This window comes from Apodemus sylvaticus, chromosome 6, assembly GCF_947179515.1.
Source record: "Apodemus sylvaticus chromosome 6, mApoSyl1.1, whole genome shotgun sequence".
In the NCBI taxonomy this organism is placed as follows: Eukaryota; Metazoa; Chordata; class Mammalia; order Rodentia; family Muridae; genus Apodemus; species Apodemus sylvaticus.
This window is the reverse complement of record NC_067477.1, coordinates 74,742,818-74,761,035: the sequence shown is the minus strand read 5'-3', so window position 1 is coordinate 74,761,035 and position 18,218 is coordinate 74,742,818.

The following is an 18,218-nucleotide window of genomic DNA, read 5'->3' as shown; positions in this document are numbered from 1 at the left end:
AGGGAAATGCAAGTCAAAACAACCCTGAGATTTCACCTCACAAAAACTCAGGAGACAGCACATGTTGGCAAGGATGTGCAGAAAAAGGAACACTCCTCCACTGCTGGTGTGATTTCAAGACCACTATGGAAATAAGTCTGGCGGTTCCTCAGAAAACTGGGTATGACATTTCCAGAGGACCCTGCTATACCTCTCCTGGGCATATACTGAGAGAATTCCCTGGTATGCAATAAGGACACATGCTCCATTAAGTTCATAGCAGCCTTATTTATAATAGCCAGAAAATGGAAAGAACCCAGATGTCCCTCAATGAAGGAATGGATACAGAAAATGTGGTATATTTACCCAATGGAATACTACTCAGCAATTAAAAACAATGAATTCATGAAATTTTTAGGCAAATGGTTGGAACTGGAAAATATCATCCTAAGTGAGGTAACCCAATCACAAAAGAATAAACATGGAATGCAGTCACTGATAAGTGGATATTAAGTAGCCCAGAAGCTCTGAATACCAAGACACAATTAGCATAACAAATGACTCCCATGAAGAAGTAAGGAGAGGGCCCTGATCTGGGAAAGGCTTGATCCATCATTGTAGGGGAGTACCAGGACAGAGAAAAAGGAGGGAGGTGATTGGAGAATGGGTGGAGAGAAGAAGGCTTATGGGATATATCCGGAGGGGAGAACCGGGAAAGGGGAAATCATTTGGAATGTAAACAAAGAATATAGAAAATTAAAAAAAAGAAAAGAAGAAAAAATTGTCATCCCATTCAACCCTAGGTGTTTTCTGATCCAGATTTGCAAAGGTCATGTTACAGATTTATCCACTGGGGATGGGCACTTCATGTTGAATTCCTCCTTCCAGTTTGACCAGGTGTCATTTTATAACAAGTTGCTTGTTGAGTCCTCTGAGAACTTAGTAACTTGTTTCCACAACAATTTGTGAGCCAATTCATATGTCTTATATGTATTTTTTTTAGAATTGTTCATTTATTTCCAGAGTGGTTGCAGTTGTTTGAAATCCTACCAACAGTGAATAGGGGATTCTGTGTTCCACATCCTTACCAACATTGTTGTCTATTGTTCCTTGATTGTAGATTAAGATAAGATGAAATCTCAAAGTTTTTGCTTTTATTTCCATTGTTGTTAAGAATGATGAATACTCTCTAAATATTTCTTAATCCCTTGTAATGCTAAATATTCCAATTTTATTGTTTAATGTGTTTAATATGCATTTGTGTTAGCTGCTTGTCATTACATTAATATTCTTCCTGCTTTCACAATACTCTCCTTCAGAGTTACATTGTCCCTGATTATGCCTGCTCAGTATTGCCTTTCTTGACATGTTGTGTGAATAGAGCAATACATTGCAAGCAATGCCTTATTAGCTTTCTCAGGATGTTTAAAACTTCACTTGTGTTATACATAAAAATGATAACAGAGAAAATTTTATTTATTTCTATTAGTGCATATAGTGGAAATTTTTGTTTTATCAGTATTTGGACATTTAGTTTTCTTAGATTTTAATAGTTTATAATGCTCCTTTAAACGTTTATGTAGAATTTAAGTAGAAATAATTTTAAGGTTTTTTTTTCAACTACAAATAGAATAGATGAGGTACACTTATATTTTACTGTATCAGAACTTCTGACAAGGGTCCCCATACTCACTGAACCATGTTAGAATCACATGAACAATGAATGAGGGCTCTGATTTTGTTACATAAAATTATAATTGTCTAAATCTCAACAATACATTTTGACTTCTCAGGGTACAGAATAAATTTTTGTAGTTTAGCTTTGTGCTTCAGTGATGATTAATGAGGTTGAACATCATTTCCAGTTATTATAGTACATTTGTAAATTTGTTTGGGATAAAGTATATTCAAATTTTCTGAAACCTTTGGTAATGTTATGCTTTAAGTATTCCTTTGTCAGTTATGAGACTTGGAAATATATTCTATCCTCCTCTGGGGTATCATGTTTTATTTTCTTGATGGTCCTCTTTGAAGCACAAATTTTAATACTGAAGAAGTCATACTTATTTATTTTTTTGTTTTCATTGCTTATGCTAATTACATATAGCCAAGAAATTGTGAAACAAACAGGCAAATAAAACTTATACATTATGTGTAAGTATTTTGTCTTCTAAATTTTATTTGTGGTAACTTTTGTGTCATTTTAAAGGTAAAAGAGGTTTGAACATTATTTTCTTTTTAAAAACAAAAAGTAATTAGTTGTATAGATTTATAGAGTGCAATGTGATGCTACAGTAAAAGAATGAATTTTTAGGGATAAAATATGAGTCACCATGTTTTAAACATATATATAAACATTTGTTATTACCTTGTGGTACAATTATTCAAAACATTCTCTTCTAATCATTCTACAATTTATATTATACTATTAGTACTATAAATACAATATAATTTCTTGCTTAAATGTATTAAAGAAGACTATTTTGTAAAAAAAATGGTCTGCTATATAATAGAAACTAAATTCAACAATATATATATATATGTATATATATATATATATATATATATATATATATATACATATATATATATAAAATGAGAGTAAACTGAAGGAAGATATTTTATATGAGTGAAAACTGAACACAAGAGACAGTTATAAAACATAAGCTAGACCTCACATTAAGGCCAAATTTGTTAATGCATGTACTTAAAATCATGTAAAGGTTATTCAGAAGGTTGCAAATAATATGAAAACAAAATATGTTAAAATATCCAGGGAGTAAATTTGGGAAATTTGATTAACATGTATTAAAAGAGGTGGATTACTTGAAGACATGCAACTTTGACAACAAAGCTTACATAGGAACTTTCTCATCCAGAAGAGAATCTTCTGAGAAAGCATTGCTTTTAATGGAGCTTCACAGTTCAGATGAGAGTGAAAGTCCATATTTGGAGCTATGGTTTAAAACAGATGTTCAAGTAATCAACAGTGCACTTTCAGTAAGAGACATTTTAAACATTAAATAAAAATGAGAGGTACCACCAAGTGTATAGCCACAAAACTGTCAAAGGGAGGAAAGATTCCAAAATGTCACCTCTTCTCATCACTTCACAACTTGATCAGAGAATCTCTGAAATGCTGTTGTAAATTATGACCTCCCCCTGCCCATTGCTCTCAAGAATAGCAGCCAGCCACCTGACCACCCACCTCCTGAAGAACAAGAAGAACCGGTTTCCAGCCTTCAGGGGAGGGGCTTGGTCTGCTTTTGTTTCTTGGGAGAGAGGCATTAAAGATGGAGACTTGAACCAGAAGCCATGTATTTTTGTGTCTCTCCATGTGTTTTCTCTTGCAACCTGTTCCTTACCCATCTCTCCTTCCAGAAAACCCACGGTTAAAATGTGTGAGCTGGACTCTACAGTAAATGGGACCTGTTACCATGTAGGTCTATTGATCTATTGTTTCTCTGTCAATTAATGAATTAAAAAGTTTGAAAAATCTTGATTATGACAAGTACAGCAGAGAGTAAATCCTGAATGCAGCAAACAGACAGAATCAGAAGTTGAAGAAAAACATTTATTGTGAGGAAACACACTCAGCAGAGTCAGGAAAAAAAAAGTCCCACCTACCAAAATGTCCAGGGCCAAATGGATTTAGTGAAGAATTCTATCAGAACTTCAAAGAAGACCTGATACTGATATTTGTCATCTTGCACACAGCTCCAGTCCAAGAGGATCAAGGACCTCAACATAAAACCAGGTACACTCAATTTAATAGAAGAGAAAGTGGCAAAGAGTCTTGAACTCATTGACACAGGGGAAATTTTCCTAAACAGAACTCCAGTGGCTCACACACTAAGATCAAGAATTGATAAATGACACTTCATGAAACCTGAAAGTTTCTTTTATAAGGCAAAGGATATAGTCAATTAGAAAAATGGGCAACCTACAGATTGGGAAAACATCTGCACTAACACTACATCTGAAAGAATCCACTAATATAGCCAAAAAATAAGTACAGAATACCCAATGGATATTTCACAGAACTCTAAAGATCAACAAGGTGAAGGGCCCCAGTGAGGATGCACAGTCCCACTTGGGAGGGAGAAGAAAGCAACTACAAGGGGAGAAGGAGGGAGCTACTTGAGATGGACTGGAGGCAGGAGTAGAGAAGAGAACATGATCTGGTATTGCATAGAGGAAAAGGTCTGAAGCTCTGAGGGCCAGCAGAAAGAATGGAAATAGGCAACCTAGGGAGGTAGGAGGTTGGGAGAACCAAGCACCAGAGACCTGGGAGGTGAGAGATTCTCAGGACTCAAATAGAGGTACCTTAGATGAAATGCCCTACATTGGAGAAAGGGAACTTTTATAGCCTACCTCCAGCAAGAAGACAGGGAATCAAATGAGGAAGGACATTGCCATCCCAAAGTCAAAACTCTCACCCATAATTGTTCCCATCTGAAAGAACTACAGGGATGGAAACAGAGAGAAGCATGAGGAAAAAAAGGTCTAGCTACAGGCCCAAAGTTGGATCCAGCTTAAGGGGAGGCCCCAAAGACTGACACTATTACTGATGCTATGGAATGATCACAAAATGAAACTTAACATGACTGCTCCAAAAGACCCGACCAGCAGCCAAAAGAATCAGATGCAGATATCTGCACTCAACCAATGCACAGAAGCTGCTGACCACTGTGGTTGAATTATGGAAAAGCTGGAAGAAGCTGAGAAGGAGGGAGATCCTGTAAAAAGACCAGCAGTCTCAATTAATCTGAACCCTGAGGTCTTTCAAACACCTGAACACCATCCTGGCAGTATATACCAGCTGATATGAGGCACTCAACACATATACAGTAAAGGACTGCTTGGTCTGGGATCAGTCAGAGAAGATACTCCTAATCCTCAAGGGAATGGAGTCCCCAGAGTGTTTAGAGGTCTGGTGTGGGGGTGGGGGTGGGGGGAGGGGTTGACATTGTCATGGGGACAGAGGTATAGGGAAGAGGTATGGGATGTTGAACAGTCAGAGAGTAGACAGGGAGGAGAATAAAATCTGCAGTATAAATAAAAAAGAATAAAAGAAAATAATAATAATAATAACAATAACCACAACAGCAATAAAAGATCCTCTGAAAAGTAGAAGAGGAGAGAGGCTCAGAAAGTCAGAATTCTTCGTTTTTTTAGAGGGTTGGAGACTTCAATGTTTCTGAAGGGTCTTCTCCAAATTTAAGTTTTCTTAGTTTAAAGAACGACTGAGTGGATCAGTGGCCCCCCCAACTGCGATGTATGTTCATCAGTAGCAAGCCTGCTGGTGGGAGAAAAATGCCACAGAGTCATTGTTTTAAGCTACCAGGCTTTTGTCAGTTCAGACGACAAATAAAATGATCCTATCTTCCTAGTTCAATATCAGAGGAGAATGTCTGGACTTCAGAAGGAATTGACTCTGTAGTTGCGGTTTCTCCACCAATCTCTCTCTCTTGCTGAAAATCTGTCTGATTCCTATTCTTTCAAACCTATGTGACCTATGTTCAGTCAATGTCCAGCTGTCCAAAGTCTTATGTAAATCACATTCACAGAAATCTCATATACTAAGTTTAGAAGCTATATACTGAAACCATGGACAGAAAAATCCCTTTAGACCACAGAGGCAATGTTTGAATCAGAAGCATTCATTATTTGATAAGAAGTAAACATGGTTAGAGACTTAATCTTCAAATAAACATAGACTTAGAGATCAAATGGTGTCCCAGAACTAGAAAGGGGTAAAATTAAAATATATAACCTTAACAATGAAAAGACCATCACTTTGACACATAAATCCCAAAGGACTGTGCAGGGTGAGCCATGATATATCATAAGACTGTAAGAATGCCCAGACATTTGACTGGATTTTGTGGCACAACATGTCAAGACCTACCTAAAATAGCATTTTAAAGAATTGAGAAGAGAATAGATGTTTTCAATAAATTATAGCATAAAATTTTACATACCTTAGCAAAAAGATGATATCCAAGTAGAGCGTCTTAAAGAGAAAGGATCAGAACACCAAGATAAAACATACAGAACAAAGAGATATAATGCATACTCCTAAAGAAAAATGGCGAGCACCTTATTAAAGCAGAAACTTTAGAGTAAAAGATTTCCAAACAGAAAAACAAAACAAAACAAAACAAAACAAAAAACAAGAGGAACAGAGATGGCATCTTTCATCTTTCAAGTCTGAAAGACTTGCTCAGACCACTATGCTTGGCAGAAATATCTGTCGTTTCTAAAGGAAGAAAAAAACTTTATATAACAAGAGGCCAAGGGAATAAGTGACTTGAAGAAATGTTTTACAAGAAAGAGAAAGGAACATAATTGTGAGGCTACAACAAATAATAAGCCATTTATGAATATCAGTTAAGTTAATATCAGAGATGCTTGGGGGTTCAAAATATGCAAATAAATAATTGTACTGCATCTCAAAAATGGCCTCAAGTACAGACACTACAAGATTACTTTCAGTAAATGATAAATGCTGAAACTATGAGTAAATGAAAGTTATCTCAACCTACTAAAATATGTACGTGATAACATGTAATGAAATGATAATAGAATGTGAAAGCATTCAATAAATTTCAAATCAAGATGATTTTCTCATTCAACGTAGCAACAAAAAAATTAGCAAAAGTAATAAGACAATGAAAGGATATAGGGAAGAAGAAAAATCCAATTACTAAAAACTGCATTATTATATACATAAAATGCTCTAACAATTATATTAGAAAACTGGTAGACCTGATAAATACTTTCAACAAAATTATATATATACATATATACATACATGTATATATATATATATATATATATATTATATATATATAAAATGTGTGAGTGTATATGTATGTGTATATGTGTATATATTTCTATATGTCTATAAGTCTATATGTAAATATGCACATATTCACATATGTATTTTGATATAAATGATAAACATGTTAAAATGCAAACAAATGAGTAATCTCATTGATAATTGCTATAAATTATATTGCCACTTGGCAGACTAACCACTACAATAAAATTTCATTGCAATATGAAAATACTTTCTATACCCATAGTTTGGATGAATTAATAATACTGTGAGCATATATGTATTGCTAAATGCAGTATAAAGACTCAATGAAAACTCATCAAAACTGTAATGACTTTTATTTACAAGACTAAAAGTCATGTTGAAGTACAAAAGGATCTTAACTATAAAGCTAAAAGAATAATTCTAAAGGTATCATTATATCTGATTTCATTTTATATTATAGAGCCATAGTAAATACAATAGCATAATATTGACACAAGGAAAAGACCCATACACCGAAGAAATGACTATACACCCATATAACTACAATCATTATGTTTTTAAAGTGATGTCAAAAACAGTGAACAAAAGATAGCTTCATCAATATTTTTGGCAAACTAGATATCTGCATGTAGCTTTAAAAAAACTAGATAACCATCACTTATTCTGCTGAAAAATCTACTCAAAATTAATAAAAGACATTGATGTATGATCTGACATTTTGAAAAATTTGGAGGAAGGTAGTTCAGTATAAAGGCAGAGGACTAAACTTTCTAAATCAGAAAATAAGGCCTGTTATTGAAAAATCAGATGTCTGGAAGTTACAGGTTTGTACATTACAAGGAAAACTGTTAATGCATTTAAATCAAAGCCAAAAAATGAGAGAAAACCCATTGCTATCTATAGATTAATGGAAATTTTATATAACAATGTTTGGTATTCTAAACAAAACAACACAACAACAACAACAAGCTACGCAGTTTATAATGAACGACTTAAATGAACAGGCAAATTTTCCTTTTTTTTTAACATGAAAATGACTTCTACCTATAGGTTGATCTGCATTATGTTTTTCCGAAAGTTCCTTGAAGAGAAACCATTGTTACTGTTTTACTCTGAGTATGGTAATAGACATACACACATATATTTATTGTGTGAATCCTAAACTATCACACAAAACAATATTCTATTTTATAAGATAATAATAAGTATCAAAACATAAATATCTGTCTATCCTTCACTTATCTATCACTTATACACTGGGTAGATAAGAAATAAAAGAAATAACTCAGGCTGCACATGAATATCAACTGGAAAAAATAAATACCTGATTCAATTTTACATAAGAATACTTGGTATTAGGTCTTCTTTGAAGGTCTGATAGAATTCTGCACTAAAACCATCTGGTCCTGTGCTTTTTTTGGTTGGAAGAGTTTCTATGAACTCTTCTATTTCTTTAGGGGTTATGGGACTGTTTAGATGATCTATTTGGTCCTGATTTAATTTTAGTATTTGGTATCTGTCAAGGAAATTGTCCATTTCTTCGAGATTCTCCAGTTGTGTTGAGTATAGGCTTTTGTAGTAGTATCTGATGATTTTTTGGATTTCCTCACTTTCTGTTGTTATATCCCCCTTTTCATTTCTAATTTTGCTAATTTGGATAATTTCTCTGTGCCCTTTGGTCAGTGTGGCTAACAGTTTATCTATCTTGTTGACTTTCTCAAAGAACCAGCTCCTGGATTCATTGATTCTTTGTATGGTTCTCTTTGTTTCCCCTTAATTGATTTCAGCCCTGAGTATGATGATTTCCTGTCTTCTACTCCTCCTGGGGAAATTGGCTTCTTTTTGTTCCAGGGCTTTCAGGTGTGTCCTTAAGCTGCTGGTGTATGCTCTCTCCATTTTCTTTTTGGAGGCACTCAGGGCTATGAGTTTTCCTCTTAGCACTGCTTTCATTGTGTCCCAAAGATTTGGGTATGTTGTGCCTTCTTTTTCATTAAATTCTAAAAAGTCTCTGATTTCTTTCCTTATTTCTTCTTTGGCCAAGGTGTCATTGAGTAGAGTATTGTTCAGCCTCCATGTGTATGTGGGCTTTCTGTTGTTTTTGTTGCTATTGAAAACCACTATTATACCATAGTGATCTAATAGGAGGCATGGGATTAGTTCGATCTTCTTGTATTTGTTGAGGTCTGTTTTGTAACCAATTATATGGTTGATTTTGGAGAAGGTCCCATGAGGTGCTGAGAAAAAGGTATATTCTTTTGCTTTAGGGTGAAATGTTCTATAAATATCACTCAAATCCAATTGGTCCAAACCTTCACTTAGTTTTACTGTGTCCCTGTTTAGTTTCTGTCTTCCTGATCAGTCCATTGAGGAGAGTATAGTGTTGAAGTCCCCCACAATTATTGTGTTAGGTAAAATGTGTGCTTTGAGCAGAATTCTATCAGACCTTCAAAGAAGATATAACACCAATACTCTTCAAACTATTCCACAAAATAGAAACAGAAGGAACACTGCACAATTCCTTCTACGAAGCCACAATTACACTGATACCAAAACCACACAAAGATCCAACAAAGAAAGAGAACTTCAGACCAATTTCCCTTATGAACATTGATGCAAAAATACTCAATAAAATTCTTGCCAACCAAATCCAAGAACACATCAAAACGATCTTCCACAGTGATCAAGTAGGCTTTATCCTGGGGATGCAGGGTTGGTTCACTATACAGAAATCCATCAATGCAATCCACTACATAAACAAACTCAAAGAAAAAATCCACATGGTCATTTCATTGGATGCTGAAAAAGCATTTGACAAAACTCAGCATCCTTTCATGGTTAAAATCTTGGAAAGAACAGGAATTCAAGGCCCATACATAAACATATTAAAAGAAATATACAGCCATCCAGTATCCAGCATCAAACTAAATGGAGAGAAACTTGAAGCAATCCCACTAAACTCAGGGACTAGACAGGGCTGCCCTCTTTCTCCTTATCTTTTCAATATTGTACTTGAGGTACTAGCTCAGACAATTCGACAACATAAGGAGGTCAAAGGGATACAAATTGGAAAGGAAGAAGTCAAACTATCATTATTTGCAGATGATATGATAGTCTACCTAAGTGACCCAAAAAACTCCACTAGAGAACTCCTACAGCTGATAAACAACTTCGGCAAAGTGTCAGGTTATAAAATCAACTCAAGCAAATCAGTAGCCTTCCTATACTCAAAGGATATGCAGGCTGAGAAAGAAATTAGGGAAATGACCCCCTTTGCAATAGTCACAAACAGTATAAAGTACCTTGGGGTGAATCTTATCAAACATGTTAAATATCTGTATGACAAGAACTTCAAGACTATGAAGAAGGAAATGGAAGAAGACCTCAAAAAATGGAAAAACCTCCCATGCTCATGGATCGGCAGGATTAATATCGTTAAAATGGCCATTTTGCCAAAAGCAATATACAGATTCAACGCAATACCCATCAAAATCCCAACTCAATTCTTCACAGAGAAAGAGCAATCCTGAAATTCATCTGGAAAAACAAATAACCCAGGATAGCTAAATCTATTCTCAACAATAAAAGAAATTCTGGGGGTATCAGTATCCCTGACCTCAAGCAATACTACAGAGCAATAGTGTTAAAAACTGTATGGTATTGGAACAGTGACAGGCAGGCAGATCAATGGAACAGGAATGAAGATCCAGAAATGAATCCACATACGTATGGCTACTTGATCCTCAACAAAGAATCTGAAAACATCCAATGGAAAAAAGATAGCCTTTTCAACAAATGGTGCTGGTTCAACTGGAGGTCAGCATGCAGAAGAATGGGAATTGATCTATTCTTGTCTCCTTGTACTAAGCTCAACTCCAAATGGATCAAGGACCTCCACATAAAGCCAGACACTCTGAAGCTAATTGTACAGAGCCATATTGGGGCAGTCTTGCACTTGGTCAGAGTTTGACTTTGGTCAAGGTTAACTTCTCCCAGATAGCCAGGATCCTTCTCCACCCAGGGTGGAGTGCTCGAAGTAAAGGTTAAGTTCATTGTTCCTCCAGGTCTAGGAATTCCTGAATTAAACAGGTGATCCACCCAGCTGTCGGAGCAGTCAAGATGAGGACCTCCAAGAAAAGCTAGACAACTTCCACCAGAACTCAGCCTGGAGTCTGGGGGGAAGGGTTTGCCCAAACTGTTAAAAGGTCTGGCGCCATTAAAGTTTCTGGCTTTGATCAGTGGATATTGTCTTAGCCGTACTTCTTTTCGCCCCTCTTCCCTATTTATTCCTCAGCTTCTGTTCCAGAAACCCACTTCGTAATAGCTGCAGGCAGCTATGGAACCTTACATAATTGGCGCCCAACTTGGGGCAACCTGGTACGGGAGAATTTCCTGAGGTAACCCTATCCAGCGAAGCTTCGCAGAAAAGGTGAAAAGAAATGGTATCCGCACGGTAAGCAACATAGAGGTCAAAACTAGCGCTAGTGAAAATTGTGTCTATCGTTGTGAGTGCAGAGGGATACGGTTTTTCAAGCAAACTGTGTAGGCCCGGCACAGTGGCCGCTTGGGTTGAAAAGATAGGGAAATATGGGGAAGGAATTTGGTAGGCATTTGCCCAAAGCTCGTAAGAGCTGATTTCGGCGAAGAAGAAGGGGGTTTTAAAAATAGGCATATGTCCACAGCCTCTAAGAGCTGTTTAAAGAGGAAAATGGATGCAATTGCTTAACAAGCACGCTTAACTTTCTGTGTATCTTTCCGTGTTTGTCCCGGTGCACCGACTGTTTGTCTATGTGTATGTTTATGTCCTCTCTGTGTTTTTGTGTGAATGACTGTTTCATGTTAAAAAGAAAAATTGGTAAGGATTTCATCTGCTGGCAACCTCTTGAGCCAGCCACAGTTTGTGTGGAGATTGATTTAAAGGCACACCGCAGCAGCGCAGCTCACGCACCCAAGAGGCAAGCATGGCTGGGGAAAAAGCCGCTTTTAAAAGCCAAGAAGCCTCAAGAGTTGGGAAGACTTTGGTTTGGCTTGTGAAATTCATGTAGTCGCTTTATACTTGTTTCTAATTGGTTTTAATGGTATAAGGCTTTACATTTCTTGACTAAAGAGTTATAAATTAATTGGTTATTATGTAAAAGGTATAGTGTTATTTAGAAAAGGTTAGTTTAAAACTGGTGATTCAGTGTTGGAGCTATCTTAACTAGCTACATGTGGCCTAACGCAACTCATGCTTTGTTCTTGTTTATAATTAGATTTAAAGGTATATTTTGCATGTCTTGACTATAGAGTATTGGCTTAAGTCACTGGACATGATTTAAAAGGTATAATGTTATTAACAAAAGACGGTTAAAGCTGGTACTTTAGGGTAGTCGCCATTTTTAAACAACACGTGGCATGACGGTTAAAGCTGGTAGTTTAGGGTAGTCGCCATTTTTAAACAACACGTGGCATGACGCAATCCAGGAAATACAGGCCTTTAAGATGCTCCTAAATTGGCATGGTGTTTCATGTGAATCTTGGCCTGGAGATTAGACTTAATGAAGATTAAGATTTAAAATAATGTCTCTTTAATAAATTACACTGTCATACACTTGAACATAAGAACTGGCAGACAAACCTTGTGCTGTAAATGTGTGTTTGTCATTGATTTTTAAAGAAAATAGATTGTTTAAAATTGGGATTTGCTTCCAAAATTGCAATTGTGCTCTAATATTGCTAGAAAACATTGAGTTACAATAAAAATCAGTGTGTCATTGGCTGCAGTTTTCAGTTTGCAGGCTCATAATTGTTAACATTTTGTAATTAAGATAATTTTGAGAGTGATACAGCTATGGGTTTTAGAGGCCCATTGCCACTTTTCCACAAGTTTATAGGCTACAATGGTAGGAGCAAAATTTAACCCTCCAAGATTAAAAAGGATATCTCTGTGGAAATGTATTTGATATCAAGTAGGTTCCTTTGACCATGGAATTACAGGTTTCTTTTGTTTAATCCTCAAAACAAAGGTTTGGGTCTGGTCTTAGATAAAAGGCTCAGATCTAGTCCTTGCCAAGGACTAAAGGTGGATCCTAGGGCAGATAAAAAAAATGTTTTGTCTCTGTTTCAATACTAGAAGTTAAGATCTTAAAATTTTCAGTGTATAATGTTCATGGAATGTTTGTTACAGGCTCTTGCTCCTATGGACTTTTAGAATTTTAGAATTTTTAGGTAAATGGCTTTCAAAGGTTGTTAGGATATATTAATTGGCTTTATCTTATTTACCTCATTTTAAGCTTGCCACAGAAGGTCTTAAACCTCTGTTTTCAAGGTAGGAAACGTTTGTTCCTTGCTTCAAGAAGCAATCAAATTTATTATTAATGGTTGGTCTATTACATGGCAAGCATTTTTAGGCAAAATTAATAATTGTTATCCAAAAGATAATTTGTACTATCAGATCACATGTTTATTCCTTTGTTTCTCCCTGCTTCAACACAGATACCTGAATTGGGTGCTATAGCAGCTATTTTTAAGATGTTAAAAGTCAAGCTTTTAATAATAGTAGATATATATAGCTCATGGTTTATAATTGCTTAAAATTGCTCCATTTTTAATACTGCTAATTCTTAATTTCTACAGTTTATGCAAATGTGATTCAAAATTCTAAGAACAAAGGATATGTTCTCTAAATGACTGTCCTTTAGGTATTTGAAATAATTTTATATTTTGTGCACATCAAATTATAAAGATTTGTTCTTGATGTCCTCAATTTCTACCTCTACCACATAATGGTGTTAATCCTAGAGGACTTAATTATTACAGATAAATGATATTCATATTTCTAATTTAGAAGATTAAAAAATATGTGCATGTGACTAATGATTCATTTTTAGGCTGTCTAGTTACAACTGCTCTAACAGAAAAAGCAACTAAAAATGCTATGTTTATTTTATATAATTACATAGTTATTGCCTATGTTATGGGTTATACTTTGTGTTCCAACTTAAATTAATAAAACAATATCTTCTTGGAAGAGAGAAGAGAGGGGAAATCGTGTCCCTGTACATATCATTTATATTATGCTTACATGTTTTTAAGAAAATTTTAAAATTTGGATGCCAAGAAACTCCTTGCTAAATGTATATGACATCTTGTAATTAGACATATTGATGTCTAGGTGAAATGAAGGAATTCACTTATTAACATATGCCATGATCCTGATTTAATATTGGGGGAGAAGGCATGTCCTCTGTTTTTTCCACAGAATGCTGCAGAAGATATGCTGACTGTGCCTGCTGAATGCCCAGACCATGGTAACATAAGGGCTATATTGGGTATATGTTCTTGACTTACCTCAATTGTCAAATGTCCCAGGTTATATAAATTGCCTAGCTTCAAGCTTTTAGACTTTGTGGGACAGAACATCGAGACTGTTAAGCTAGCTTAGGAAAAATTAATTTAAAGAAGAGTTAAAATGACTCTTCTCCTTATTGTGTTCAGCTGACTCAACCATAGACTGGTCTAGAAATAATTCCAATATTGAAGATTCCAATTTTGAAGATGGTTAACAATCTTCAGCCAGCTGTGTTAATTTAACATATAGTCTCCACTTTTCCTGAGAAGTAACAGCTTATTTCTTGATACACAAAGCTACCTCTCCCACCTCAGAGGCCAAGCTTTGGGTCCTTAAAGTTGTTAATTTACAACTGAATTAGATACTTCAGGGACAAGTTAATCCTATTCCACCTTTAACTCTTGACCTTGTTTGTTAAGCAGACTGGCTGTCTACACCCAGGCTCACCTGGATGGAGAGATTGCATGTCTGTTAAAGACACTTGCAGACCCCCCTGGCTTCAAAACTTACAAAAGTGGATCTCCAAAGAGGGAGCCACATAGAACTCAGATCTATGTGTGTTTGTTTTTGAACAAACATGGGTACCAGTGAGACGTGCGAGGCAAAGCACTGCATGGGGAGGTGAATTTCTGCTTCTGAGTCCCCAGGAAGTACACCTAATTGCATAGGGGTTAACGTCGAGAGGCTGTCCTTAAAATAATAAGGGAGCCTATTACCCCTCCTCTGAAAAAGACTTTATACAATATTTAAGAGGAATTACGGTCAATGCTTCCCCTCCTGGTTAAGGCCCGCCTTCTTATGAAGGATATTTATCCACTTGTTTTCTACCTACCTCCTCTTGTTCTAATTAATAAAAAAAGGGAGGACATGTACAGAGCCATATTGGGGCAGTCTTGCACTTGGTCAGAGTTTGACTTTGGTCAAGGTTAACTTCTCCCAGATAGCCAGGATCCTTCTCCACCCAGGGTGGAGTGCTTGAAGTAAAGGTTAAGTTCATTGTTCCTCCAGGTCTAGGAATTCCTGAATTAAACAGGTGACCCACCCAGCTGCCGGAGCAGTCAAGACGAGGACCTCCAAGAGAAGCTAGACAACTTCCACCGGCACTCAGCCTGGAGTCTGGGGGGAAGGGTTTGCCCAAACTGTTAAAAGGTCTGGCGCCATTAAAGTTTCTGGCTTTGATCAGTGGATATTGTCTTAGCCGTACTTCTTTTCGCCCCTCTTCCCTATTTATTCCTCAGCTTCTGTTCCAGAAACCCACTTCGTAATAGCTGCAGGCAGCTATGGAACCCTACAGCTAATAGAAAAGAAACTGGGGAAGACCCTTGAGGACATCGATACAGGGGGAAAGTTCCTGAACAGAACACCAATAGCTTATGCTCTAAGTTCAAGAATTGACAAATGAGACCTCATAAAATTACAAAGTTTCTGTAAGGCAAAGGACACCATCAAAAGGACAAATCAGCAACCAACAAATTGGGAAAAGATCTTCACCAACCCTATAGAGGGCTAATATCCAATATATATAAATAACTCAAGAAGTTAGACTCCAGAAAACCAAATAACCCTATTAAAAAATGGAGTACAGAATTAAACAAAGAATTTTCACCTGAAGAACATTGGATGGTGGAGAAGCATCTTAAAAAATGCTCAACTTCATTAGTCATTAGGGAAATGCAAATCAAAACAACCCTGAGATTTCACCTTACACCAGTCAGAATGACTAAGATTAAAAATTCAGGAGACAGCAGATGTTGGCGAGGATGTGGAGAAAGAGGAACACTACTCCACTGCTGGTGGGTTGCAAATTGGTACAACCACTCTGGAAATCAGTTTGGCAGTTCCTCTGAAAACTGGGCACCTCACTTCCAGAAGATCCTGCTATACCACTCCTGGGCATATACCCAGAAGATTCCCCAGCCTGTAATAAGGATACATGTTCCACTATTGTTCATAGAAGCCCTATTTATAATTGCCAGAAGCTGGAAAGAACCCAGGTATCCCTCAACAGAAGAGTGGATGCAAAAAATTGTGGTATATATACACAATGGAGTACTATTCAGCCATTAGAAATAATGAATTCATGAAATTCTTAGGTAAATGGATGGAGCTGGAGAACATCATACTAAGTGAGGTAATCTAGACTCAAAAGATGAATCATGGTATGCACTCACTAAAAAGTGGATATTAACCTAGAAAACTGGCATACCCAAAACATAATCTACACATCAAATGAGGTACAAGAAGAATGGAGGAGTGGCCCCTTGTTCTGGAAAGACTCAGTGAAGCAGTATAGGGCAAAACCAGAACAGGGAAGTGGGAAGGGTTGGATGGGAAAACGGGGAGGGAAGGGGGCTGATGGAACTTTCGGGGAGTGGGGGTCTAGAAAAGGGGAAATCATTTGAAATGTAAATAAAAATATATCGAATTAAAAAAAAGAAAAAAAGAAAAAAAAAAGAATACTTGGTCATGATAAATGATGGGATGAGGGAAAGTTCACTACCCACAACCTTTTTAGTCAGTACGTATTATTTGTTTATTATCTCTCTCAGAATGTGTGTGTGTGTGCTTTATTCTTTTATTCTATATTCTTTGTTTATATTCGAAATGATTTCCCCTTTCCCTCTTCCTCCATCCCCATATGTCCCATAAGCCCTCTTCCCTCTGCCCATTCCCCAATAACCACCTCCCATTTGTCTGTCCTGGTAATCTCCTAAAATGCTGAATCAAGCCTTTCTAGGACCAGGGCCCTCTCCTTCTTTCTTCTTGGGAATCATTTGATATGCTAATTGTGTCTTGAGTATTCAGAGCTTCTGGGCTAATTAATATCCACTTATCAGTGATTTCATTCCATGTGTGTTCTTTTGTGATTGGGTTACCCGCCTTAAGATGATATTTTCCTGTTCCAACCATTTGCCTAAAAATTTCATGAATTCATTGTTTTTAAATGCTGAGTAGTATTCCATTCTGTAAATATACCACATTTTCTGTATCCATTCCTCCATTGAGGGACATCTGGGTTCTTTCCAGCTTCTGACTATAATAAATAAGTCTGATATGAACATAGAGGAGCCTGTGTCTTGTTGCATGCCTGGAAGCCTCTGGGTATATGGCCAGGAGTGGTATAGCAGAGTCCTCCGGAAGTGTCATGCCCAGTTTTCTGAGGAACCACCAGACTGATTCCATAGACGATGTACCATCTTGCAATCCCACCAGCAGTGGGGGAATGTTCCTCTTCCTCCTCATCCTCATCAACACCTTCTGTCTCCTGCATTTTTAACCTTACCCATTCTGCCTGGTGTGAGGTGAAATCTCAGGGTTGTTTTGATTTGCATTCCCTAATGACTACTGATGTTGAATGTTTCTTAAGGTGCTTCTAGGCCATCTGAATTACTTCAGGTGAAAATTCTTTATTTAGCTCTATACCCCATTTTTAATAGGGTTATTTGGTTCTCTGGGGTCTAATTTCTTGAGTTCTTTGTATATATTGGATATTAGCCCTCTGTGGGATGTAGGGTTGGTGAAGATCTTTTCCCAATTTGTTGGTTGCGATTTGTCCTTTTGAAGGTGTCCTTTGCCTTATAGAAATTTTGTAATTTTATGAGGTCCCATTTGTCAATTCTTGATCTTAGAGCATAAGCTATAGGTGTTCTGTTCAGGAACTTTTCCCCTATGCCCATGTCCTCAAGGGTCTTCCTCAGTTTCTTTTCTATTAATTTCAGTGTGTCAGGTTTTATGTGGAGGTCCATTATCCACTTGGAATTGAGTTTAGTTCCACAGGATAAGAATGGATCAATTCACATTCTTCTGCATGTTGACCTCCAATTGAACCAACACCATTTGTTGAAAAGGCTATCTTTTTTTCAACTGGATTTTTTCTGCTCCTTTGTTGAAGATCAAATGACCATAGGTGTGTGGGTTTATTTCTTGTTCTTCAATCCTATTCCACTGATCCACTTGCCTGTCACTGTACCAATACCATGCAGTTTTTAACACTACTGCTCTCTAGTATTGCTTGAGGTCAGGGATACTGATTCCCCACAAATTACTTTTACTGTTCAGAATAGTTTTAGCTATCCTCGGTTT